Source organism: Phaenicophaeus curvirostris, chromosome 15 (genome assembly GCF_032191515.1).
Source record: "Phaenicophaeus curvirostris isolate KB17595 chromosome 15, BPBGC_Pcur_1.0, whole genome shotgun sequence".
Taxonomy (NCBI): Eukaryota; Metazoa; Chordata; class Aves; order Cuculiformes; family Cuculidae; genus Phaenicophaeus; species Phaenicophaeus curvirostris.
In genome coordinates this window covers 7,893,329-7,905,428 of record NC_091406.1, presented here as the reverse complement: position 1 = coordinate 7,905,428, position 12,100 = coordinate 7,893,329, and positions in this window count along the sequence as shown.

Here is a 12,100-nt window from a genome sequence, read left to right as displayed (position 1 = left end):
GGGACATGAGGGAGAGCTGCACTGCCCTGGCAGGACTTCCTACCAGCCCTTTGCGTTATGTTTGAAGTGTTACCCACTTGCCTCTCAAACTTGGGAACAGCAAGGCTTGCTATAGTGAGTTGCCTTTATAAATTGTCAACATGTGTCTGTCCTGACAGGTCAGGGACTGCTGTTGGATGGCTCAGTGGACAGGGGAGCTGCACTGGGTGCCTCGCAACCCAGTAGCAAGCTTCTGCATGGATGTGTGCATGGATGATGTGTTCATTGGGGGATCCATCCTTCTGGGGCTGGAAGAGCCAACCAAAAGTCAACACTTGCTTTCAAGAGTTTGCTTGCAAGCTGTCTCCCATAGCTAAAGAAGAAAAGTAACCATGTTTCTATTTTTCTCACCTAAAATGCTGTTTTACCCCCTGTTTGGCTCCTCTAGCTGGGAACTTGTCCAAACCGGCACCTCCTGTACTGACTCATGCAACCTGTGCGCGCTGCTGGGCATGTGGCTTCCCACCCTCCTCCTGCGTGTTCTGGCCATTCCATCCCATGCACCTCCAAACCAAAACAGAAGACAGAGAAATTTAGTCTCAAGGCATCCTGTTGCAAAGTACATTTTACTTCTTGAAAACGTCCAAGGAGACTATTTTTACTTTGCTCTTTGTTTGTTTTCATCAAAAGTGGTTGCTTGTTTTGGAGTATCTTTATGAAGAATTTTCCTTCAACAGATCTAATTTCTCTATCATGCTACTAGTCTACGACCAACCCTTTCCCTCCATGAATTCATACTGTAATCTGTGACTTAGTTGACTTCCAGCACCAGAAGATAACTGTCAGGGCCTTGAACTTGGAGTTTCAAGCGTGACGTTCAGCCACTTCACAAGTTTTGCGTACGAGGGCAGCTGTGTCTATTAATCTTTAAAAAGAATCCAAATCTCTGGGTTTTATTGCAAGTAGGAGCTAAGAAGGAGTTTGTATGTGGGAAAACAATGCTGTAATAATGACATACAATCAAAAGGAGGGTAGTAAACCTGCTAGTTCTCTGTATTTACTGGGGTGTTTGCTGGGGAGCTGGAGCTGAGACTTGTTTTAACTACAGACAGCTTTCTCCTTTCAGTTTTTATGGCTTTCTCAATCACTTTGCTCATCTGCTGCTGGAAGCTTTTATTTGCTGATAAGGGCTGTTAACCAGTTGGAAAGTCAGACCAATGCTGTTATGGAAAATGCAGCAAACAGCTTTGGGCAAGTTAGAGCCACGATGCCAGAGGAAAGAGGTAAGTAGGAGGGCTCCTTCTCCTCCTGTTGAAAGGGAAACTTCCTGAAGAGGGGACAAATCACAGTAAACTATATATAAATATATCACTGGTTTACTGCAATTTGTCTCCCTTCCCTCAGGAGCAGGCATGTCTGAGTGTGTGTGTGTATGTGTGTATATATATATATTTTTTTAAAGATGGATGGCTGAGGTGCTGAGGGGCATGGTTTAGTGGTTGATAGGAACGGTTTGACTCGATGATCCTGTGGGTCTTTTCCAACCTAGTGATTCTGTGATATATATGTAAGTCTCTCTGTGTATGGATAGACATACCTGTATCTGTCCTGGCTCTCTGGCATCTGATGGGACAACAAGTTCCTCTTGCTTTTTCTGCTCCCTCTTTTTTCAGAGAAATTTCTAGTCTCATTCAGTGGGGAAATGATTAATAAATGCTGATTTGCAATGAGAAGAGTGCTCAGACTGCCTTACCCCAATGCAGTGCAGTGAGAAGCATCTCTTAGTGAGAAATGACCAGTTAAATTCTATGAAGTCTTTGAGTCACATTAAAGGCTACTTCCAAATGGACTTTGTAGTATCTTTCTTTATCTGGAAGCAAGCAATTATAGAAATGGAAAAAAACCCCTTCATTTTAACATTACGATTTTCCTTTGAGCAGTATTCAGAGTTATGTCTCTGCAAGGGTGCAGGGAACAGTGCTATGGCTGGGCTGCGGCATTTTCTTTTCTAGCAAAACAGTTCCGAGGAGCAGGGGGTCAAATGTTTGTAAGCTTCTTCGTGTGTCTATGGGTACTTTGAAAAATCTCAGGCTTTGTTGAGAATTCAGATTTTCTTGTTTATAAGCTGTGTCTGGCAGTGTGATCTTATTTCATGGCATTTTGCTCCCAAGACAGTATTTCTAACCTCTGGAGCTCTGCATATGATTCTACTGCACAATTCAAGAGGAGAGTGCTATTGGTTTGAGTTCTTAAAGGGATATTCAGCATAGAGGGTTGGAGTGCAGGACCCAAGATCTTATGGTTTTTGGTGAACATGGCTTTTTTGGTTTGGGATTGGAAATTTGTTATATACAGGTTTTTGTTTTTTGGCAGAGACAGCAGTGATTCTGGGTGTGTTTTGTTTTGGTTCCTCAGCCATTAGTTATTATTCTTACGTGCCCTTTCTGAAAGAGTTAAAAACTAATCTGGAATTTCAGGTCTGGAATGTCATGTACAATTAAAATATTTATAGATAAAAAATGTATATAGTTTCTAAAGTTAAACAAAAAATACCCCTGTCCTGCCTCCTCCAAAACTAAACCTCAAATCAAACAACTTTTCTCAATATCCACCTGTTATCTTTCAAGTCCTCCTGCAAATTACTAACATGGTTCAGTTGACCCAAGTACACTTTTAACAGTTTTTCTCATTTTACACTTTTTAAAAGATTTCTGAGTTGCTTTTAGCTCATTTAACCTCCCCAGAGCTGTGGATTCTCTTTAAATCCTGTATTTCTCACCAACTGTTTGGAGATCTTAGTTACTGGAGTACAGCAATATCTAGTTTTCAAAAAATTTCCTATAGTAGCAAGCATCCCTTTCAAATCTCACCTCCATTTGGCCATCACTTGAAAAATTAGGAGCATCAGGTTTTATGAAAGCATTTCCATTTCCCTTTGCTCTTTCAGAATCTTTTTGCCCTGAAACAAATTGAAAAAATTCCGTAGTACCTTCTTGTAAATTCAAACCTCTCTCAAATTGTGTCTGATAGAAAGGAACCTCCTGTCCTCTTACTTTTAGTCTTGAGAAATTTCTATCTACCCACAAAGAAATATTAAGTCAAAACTGATGACTCTGTCTGGAATTAGTCCACTGTAATGTGACAGCTTGTGCTCCCCAGAGCAGAGAAGCAGCCCTAGTAGCCTGGGAGAAATACTGCTGACTGCAACAACTAATTCACTTGATTTTCCTTTTGCTTCCTGGAAACAGTTTATTCAAAGCCCTCTGCAGTCAGGGAGCCTGAGAGAGTAGTCTAGGAAAGGATTTACTCTTTGCATTAGTTGACAGACTGCAATCTTCAGTGCAAAGAAGTAAATTAAAAACCAGGGAAAGAAAGGCTTTTAAAAAGCTAGTGTCGTGTAAATCTTGGCTCAACATAGTAAAGCCCAGCTTTCAAGCTACTTTCTTCCCTGTTTCTTCTTTGAAAGAGGAGCAATTTCAAGGGATAGAGATGTAAGGGGTTTGGGATGGTGATAAAAATGCCTGGTAATGATGGAACATCTCCTGTCATGGAGCGAGTACAAGGTGCTCGCTGAGAAAGTCTGATGGGGCTTTGACTGAATGTTTGGTTAAACTAACTTCCTTTAATTCTATAAATTTATGTGTATAAACTTTCCAAATTGCTATTACATCTGGTCTCTCTCCTCTAGCAGTCTGGATTTTGGATCTAGCCTGTTGTGACATGGTCACAGCAGACCAGGTTGGTGTCCTGACCCCATGCCATCTGCTGTCTCACAGGCAGTGGCTGTTGCATTTGCATGAGACAGATTTGCCCAGGAAAAACTGGCATGAATCCTTTTAGAAAAAGTATAGCCAGTGAGTCTGCTGGGGTATGCAGTGGGTTCCTTTTTCTACCCTCTGCAGGAGGGATTTGAGATCTTCTCAACTGATGTTACCTTTTCTGATGGAAGTGCATTAGAAATTGATTACTTTTTTCTTTAGCAGGCTCCACTGCTTTCCTGCTGGGGCTATTTATGTAGAACTAGATTAAAGATCTCCTATTTACTCATAAATCGTATTGACCTGGTAAAATCCATGCCATTTTCAGCAAAGTCTGTTCCATTTGGAAATAAGATATAGATCTCCTAACTTCAAAGAGCTTTTCTGAAAAACCCTAATCTGTGGCACAAGTGGGGTTGAAGCTAGTAAGAAACCAAGATTCCAAGTTTTCTGTGCTTTGTCTTCAGCTGAGCTGCCATCTGATACCAAAGTCTAGGAGTGTTGTTTTCCCACATTAGATCCCTCCAATCATCAGAAAGTTTTACTTCTTGGCACTTTTGCTTGTGGGTTAATAAAATCCACAGTCTTAACAGACTGAGCTGCTTTCCTTCGGCTACCCCATCTTTGAATTCCTCTGAGATGCAGAAATGAGGCACATGGCTGGCCATCACCCATCACCTCCAAGGGACTCAGCCTGAGACTTGCTCCCAGGGTGATAATAGCCTTAATAATGAGTTCCCTATAAATTTAATTGCTGTTGCTTTCTTTTAAGACTAACAGAAAAAAGAGAGGTGCTAAGGGCAAAATCTCTTTATAGAAAGTAGCCTATGAGTTACAAGGTGAGCTTATGCATTGGAAATCAGGAACTAATTTCCACCCTTCTCTTGAGGGAGTCTAAACACACCTCTCAGGACAGTGGCCAAGCCAGTGGCTACTCTGGAGTAGGAACATGTTCCTCCATTGTCTGGAGTTGGGATACTGAAAAGAAAAAAAAAAAAAAACAGCTAACCAACAACCAAAGCCAACAGCTGACCCTGTTTGGGTCCACCTTGTGGCACACAGAGAGGAAGTACTGTCAGAAATGAGTGGGATCCAGTGAAATGGAGACCTGGGCTCGGCACCATACTGCATTATGTTTTCCATTCAACACTTATTTAACCAGGTATATAAGCTTTTGTATTGGGAACAAAGTCCTTCTCCCACTCTGTGAATGTCTTCGCAAGCAGCTTTGACCCACATAGATCCTGTGCTCCTTTTGCCCATTAAGAAGATTGCAGATGGACCATCCCTCTGGATACTTGAACTTTGGCTGGGTCATTTCCAAGGTACCTGCTAATCCCTGTGCAATGCCTCTCTTCCAGGCCCTTAATTCCAGGGTCTGGAACTTCTCCAGTAGCCAAGCACCTTTACTCAACCCCAGAAACTGCCATGCCTAAATTTCAGATGCAGCAGGTACATCCAGCCCCAAGTGTAAACGTGCAGGAACAAGTGAGCTACTTGATGAACTGATTAAAGATTTATAGTTCTTAGAGCACATAGCTGTCTTTTGGGGCAAATCCTGGATCAGAAATCCATCTCCATCCTCACTAATCCATGTATTATTCTCTCTCATTTCTTTGCATTGATTCATTTCAATTTTATGTTGCAGCGCTGGGTCACCAGTGTGTGTCTGATGTTGCAATACATTATTTACTTGTCTCCTGACTCTCTTTGGTATTTGGTGGCACCTAATAGCATGGTTGACTCCTTTCTGTTTCTTCATTTAATTATAGATTTTTTTTTTTCTTATTACCAACATCCTACTGGTCTGTTAGATGGTTGTATTCTGCCTGAATCCAAAGTTAACTCTTCTGTGCTTTTTCTTTTCTCTCTATTTTACTACCTGCAAAATGTTACCATCAATTGGTTTTGTCTCCTCTGACTTTCCAAGTGATGCAAACCCCATTTATGGTGTCATCCCATGGGAATTCACATCAAAAAAATGGAGAGCAAAGAGCTCTCCTCTGCTATCAGATACCTCTTGGTACCACTGGGGTGAAGTGCCCAGTAGTAAGACCAGACTTTTGCCTATTTTCTCTCTTCATCTGTATATTCTGACTGAATATTTCAAGTTGGGGATTCTCCTCTCTCTAAGGAAGGGAGGGTGGGACCTGATTTACTTGCTGGGGTTCCTGTGTGTTATTCTTATATAAAAAGAAATCCTTTTCTTTTCCCCAAAACTACCAAATTGAGATAATTATCTATAAGAATATGGCAGGAAATTGGCAACTGGTTCTTGCTTTCTAGTGATGAGCAAATTGCTGCAGCAAACAGCAAGCCCAGTGCTGTAATCTTGCTCAGGCTGAGTGCAGACGTGAGCTGGCACTGCTAGCACAGACGTGGACTCAGCGGAGCGACCTGTCTGCTTGCACAGCCCTTGTGTTTCCCAACCACTGGTCCCTCTGAAGAGGGATGTCTCTCTGGGCATGACCCACCTGCTGCCTTTCATCAGTTGTGATGGGCTTTTAATATTTTAAAATGTCAGAGAACATTTATCAGCCCCAGTGACGATGAAACCTTTCTTCAACGTTCCCAGGCTTGTAAAAATGGTGTTGTAAAGGACTGCAGAGCAGTTCTGTTTAGTCTCAAATCTACTTGTAACAGCTGGGCTGCATCATCCCCTGTGCTTAAAGCAGCACAGCGCAGTGACCCCTCTCAGCAGCCTGCTTGCTCAGTCTCAGCTGCATCTCTTGAGGATGTCTCTCACCTGACTGCCCCTTCCTGCAATGCATAGCGGATGCAGAGTAACAGTCTCCTTTTGGGATTTCTCATCATTTTCCTTTTGTGGACTGCCTGAGCAACAATGGCAATACCTTGTGCATCTCTTTTCATCAGTTAGTAAATCCTGTGCGTTCTGTGAATTACAGCTATTCCTCTCACTTCCTCTGGATCCACAATAATAATAAAGGATAGCTGGACCTGTGCTGTGTAACTCCTTCCTTACTTGGTCAGCATGACCTGTGTCATGAGTTCTGAGGACGTAGCAATACCTTAACTTCAGGACTTAAGCAACCTGACTGTGCCAACAACTGCCCCATCCCACCACTAGATAGAAAATTTTACTGTTGGAGAAACATCACATAAAGGTTTAGGAGATGCTTGAACGCTGCCTACAAGTGTTGCTCAGAAACACTTCTATCAGCTTCCTATGACTGAAAATGTGAACACAGAGGTCTTGAGATAATCCACTTGTGTATTTTAGGAGGACTAAAAGACCTCAATTTTTTAATTCCTTTTTCTCCCTGCTGGACTTTAACTAGCACATGGGCCTCAGCTGTATAGTATCCCTAACCAGAATGGAAATGAGGTCCTGTTGTCCAGACTGACAGTTGCTGACACCCCCATGCAGAATTTGGCTCCCATTCACTCAAAAAACACTGCACCCCTAGAGAGTTATGCAGGTGTTAGTACAGCAGGGCCGACCTTCCAGCAAATGCAGTTCTTATTTCCTGGGTTGTGGGTGGCATCTGGTGGATACCTGTCCCTGCTGTGGTAAGATGAGCTTTGACTCAGTTCTCCTGTGAGAAAAGTGGGATTTTGAATAAATCATCTTCAGTGATGCAGTCAGTTGTGCTTTGAAGATACTGATCAGGGGTCTGGGAACTCCACCAAGATTAGTTTCAGATTTCTTGTTGTTTTGTTTCCAGTTTGATTGCATCCAAATCACAGCTGTAATTTCTTACCATGCCTTTCTCCACCCAGCCATCAGTATTTCTTCACTATGAAAAAACTGATTTTCAATACTGATTGACTTTGACTTTTCTGATAAACAAATTTGATCTTTAAAATGTCTCATGGACTCTTACTTTTCTGCATCTTAAATTGTTTTATCAGATGATTTTCCTTAGATGGTTCAGTTTTTTAATATGCTCTTAAAAAAAAAGCCATCGGCACCAGAGTTGAACCAGCATCCTGGGTTTATCTTGCCAGTGGCATAGTTGGGAGTAAAACTCTCCTTCTTCCTTCTGCTTGCTCCTTTGTGGTTAAGTTGGATACATCCCCAGTCTTTAATTCAAATAGTTCCTACGATAGAAAATCTATCAGGCGCTAATGGAAGATGTTCCCATTGTTAATTGCTCTCTTTGGTTTGCCAAAAGAAAAAAAAAATTAGCAAATACCTCTGTATGGATTGATCCAGTTTCAGCTTGCAGCCATTGAGTCTCATCCTGCCACTGTCTGCTGGATAAAAGAGCTCTTTCTTAGCAGAAAATCATGGGGATACTTTAGTGACCTCTTAACCTTCTCTTGGTGCAATCAAATAAATGGCAACTCTTTGGTCTCTCACTGCAAGGCAAGCTTTCCTGACGAGGGTCAGGGCTGGTCAGCAGAGTCCAGGTCAGAGATCACAAAAAAAATACAATATTTATGTTCTTGGCCCACTTTCTGCGGCCCCAAAATAGATGAACTGTGAGAAGGGATTGGGCACTTAAATACATTTCATCTCTCCCCTCTTCATGATTAAAATTAGCAGTGAACTAATGGATAAAATTAATCAGGCACTGTTTCATCAATCTCCTTCATGAAAAGGCAGGTGAACGTTAAACTACATTAAATATTACTTTCTTATGAGCAAATTGAGATTCCATACAAATACAGTTAATTAAAGTTTGAGACCAGCCAGTTACATGAATACGTACGAGAATGATTTGAATATGGATGCTACAACAGTGGAGGAGGGGAGACAGAATCTGTCTGTGCCCCTAAAAAAAACATTTGAGCAGCCTCGTGCAGCATTTCATATTTAACTTAATAAAGGCACTTACTGTTAATGAGATGATAAATGTGCTGGAAAATAAGACTAAGTGATTAAAATAGGAATTTCTTGAAATGTAGCACTAGGCAGTGGTGGAAGTAGGAAGGAAATGGGTTACTGGGAGCATCTGACAGGAAAGTGTGTGCTGGGACCCAGCAGACAGATAAGTGTGTGCCCAAAGAGATGTCCTGTAGTCCCTTTCTTGGCTTCCTGACCTTGCCTCTTTCTTCCCACTCTTCCTAATGTTGCTAACTGTGTTGCTAATAAGCCCTGATCATGCTATCGCTCTCTAGGTGTACAAATGAATATAAATGAAAAGGCACTCTGGCCAGTGATTTTTCCTAACTTATGTGCTTATCCAAAACAACAGTAGCAGAGGCTGAGTTAATAAGAAGTTGGTCACAGAAACAGAGTCCTGTTGACTAAAGATAGCAGAATTTAGCCCTTAAATCATAGGAGATTTGGGAGGTTCTTGAATTATGCTAGTGTCGCTGGGTGAATTTCATGGTTTTAGTGACCTCCCAGCAAGGACAAAAACTATTGCTTTCTGACTAAGGCCATTTTCTGCTAAAACGAGATATAGTTTCTGGACACAGAAGAATGAAGGCATTGTAATTTCAGAAGCTGTGTGTGGGATTTGTATTTGAAAATTTTTCATTTGTTATGAAATACTGATAGGATGAATTCACTGTCTCCATTCCCCTCTGGAACTGACCTTCTCCTGGGAATGGACTGCTGAAGCATTTAATATTTAGATATCTGCAAAAACTACCTGCAGCAAAAACTGCATTGAGAAAATGGGAATATGTTATTAGTGTATTGTCGCAGCATACTTTCATTGCCCTTTCAGTTCAGGTTAAAGAACATGAGGCAACAGAACCCTCTCAGATCTGACTTGGCAGTTGCAGAGCTGGAAATTCAGTGCACGTTGCTGGAAAAGTTAAGGTAGGTTTGGCTTTGCCATTCCTTTTCTTCTGCGTTGAAAGGATGAAATCTTGCCTTTCTGGGCATAAATCACTTTTATTATGGGAGCTTAAGAGGAAACCTCCCTGGAACCAGGTTGTCCAGCAACAGACTACTGAGATTTTGAACCTTTCTTTGAAATATCTGGCTACCATCACGCCCTTGCTTGATTGGCTTTGTGGGGGCATGCAATTCAGAAGACTTTAAAGCAACAACAGCCACAAATAGTTTAGAGAACATTGCTTATGAAAACGGGATAGAAATCCACTGAGTGATCACAGCAGTGTCTTGGTCGTGCCATAAGCACTAAACCATAACAGCCAGAAACAGACTGGAGACCATACATTTAGACTCTGTGACACGCAGGACACAGGAGAAAACTAGGTAACAGTTATTTTTATTTTAGATACATAGGTGCTGTCTGTGCCAGGGAAGTAAAAAAGAAAGAATCTGCCAAAGGAAAGGTTTTTTGGTACAAATTTTGGTTTTTGTCATGCAGAACAGGATAGGGGCTAACATGGGAATGCTACTGATTGTAAGGTTGAAAAGGACGAACAGAGCAGCTCCTTGAAAATATAGGGTTCGTTTGGCCATTAGGTGACACTCTTTTGCTACATTTCCAACAGCCAAAGCTGCAGGGGAACAATAGAAGTAGAACACAAACTCTTTTATTTTGGACAAGCCAAGTGTAAGTGTTTACTCACTCTACAAGTTTAAATCATGTGGGAACTTTACAAGAAATTTTCTGATCAAGAACCTTCCACTTCATCAAATTCCTGATTAATTTGATTCTCCACTTTAATGTGATTGAGAATTCAGGAACCAGCTCCCTTGTGTTTAGAATAATCACCAATATATTTTGCTTGATTTAAGTCTCTTCAGGTAAGTATTGTGAAATAATTCAATCATCAGCTCCAGGGTGTGATTTTAATTTGTGCAAAGAGTAGCATTTCAGCACTCTGGAAGGTAAAGGAGTGCAAGGAAGATGTGTGAATTATAACAAGAAGAAAGAGAGGGACAAGAGTTAGTTTTCTTGTATTTCTGGCTGTGCCACCGAGCTGTCTTTTGACTTTGGTCAAAACAAAAACTCTGAAAGCAGTACAGTATCTCCCCAAATTCAGAGAGATGAGTTTGTCATTTTCTGGCAGCAAAGTCTGTATAAATGCATCTATTCCACCTGCTTTTACACTATCTGCTACAACTATAACGAAAGATAAATGCATGCTTGGCCATCCCTTGAAAGAGGAGCATTGACTTCTCAGATTGCAGCCACATCATAATGACACAGTTAAGAATGAGGGCTTACATGGAAAAAACAGTGACACTCATTTTTGTTCAGAAGCATTTGAAAGATTTGTAGCAAACTTACATCTTAGTTCTAGAGAAGTAATGAGATTAGTACTGATTAAAGACTATATTTTAGATTTAAAAAACACAGTCACTTTTAGATAGCAGATAGGAAACCTGCTGGTTTTTACTCCTGACTAAGATTTTGTTTGTTGTTGCTGCAGTCAGCAAATGAAAAGCTCCTGTTTTCTGCAGTGCACCTCGCTGGGAGGAAAATTGTCAATATAAGAAGTGAAAGAGACTGGTGGGGTAGGCATTAAATATTCCTTTTAAATCTTTTTAATATCCATGTGTAAGGGACACAAAACCTGCATTGACCTCTCCCCAGGTGATGCAGTGCCTCTGTTCAAGGTCACTTATTTATGCCTCTATTTGTTTGCTCTAGAGCCCATCTATCTTCTTGAATAATTCACGAGCATGCTCCGGCCCAGGAACCCTCTTTAATGAGTTCAGGAAGCAGCCAGGGCTCAGTGCTTCAATCAGCTTCAGACTACTGAAGTGCAGAGCATGGGGCTCTGTATGCCAGCCTTCCAACGTGTACTTAAACAATACTGGTCTTCCAGTAGTTTGCACTCAATGAGGACGGGATATGGAATAGTCTCCAACATGAGGCTGCCAGACCCATCTCAGTATTTCTTCTTCAACCTTTCAAGATAATGAAACTTGGTAAGAAGTGAGGGACAGAGATTTAAAATCAGAGAGCGCTCAGATGCTTCTATTCCTTTTTTGACTTGTTTTCCTTGTCTGGGGGCAGATCCTGCCCATTTTGCAGGTTTAACTGAGTCATTGATGCTGGAGTAAAGTACTGCTCATTGGGAAGACAGGGTGGTCAAACTGAATTAGAAGGAGCCAGTGTAGATGGTTATATTCTGTCTTTATAGGATTAGAAATATGTCTACCTACTTATGTGCTAAGAAAGACCTTCCCACTCATGATGTTATTCATAAACACAGAAGCACATCAGCTTTTTTTTTTTATGTCAGATTTCTGGTTGTGTGGCAGAGGGATCTGGGTCTCTCACAGGCTCTCAGGGCAGTAGTTGTCTGCTACAACTCACAAACAAGAAATATGAAAAGATCTGTAAATCATAGAATCATTAGGTTGGAAAGGACCCACTGGATCATCGAGTCCAACCTACAAGTCTTTTTCCTCTCATATACTTTTCCCTGGGGAAGCGATTTGGGAGCCCAATTGCATTCACTGTAGTAGCCACCAGCCTTCATCCTCTTCCTGCTGAGCACCTTCTCTCTGGGAGGAGCCG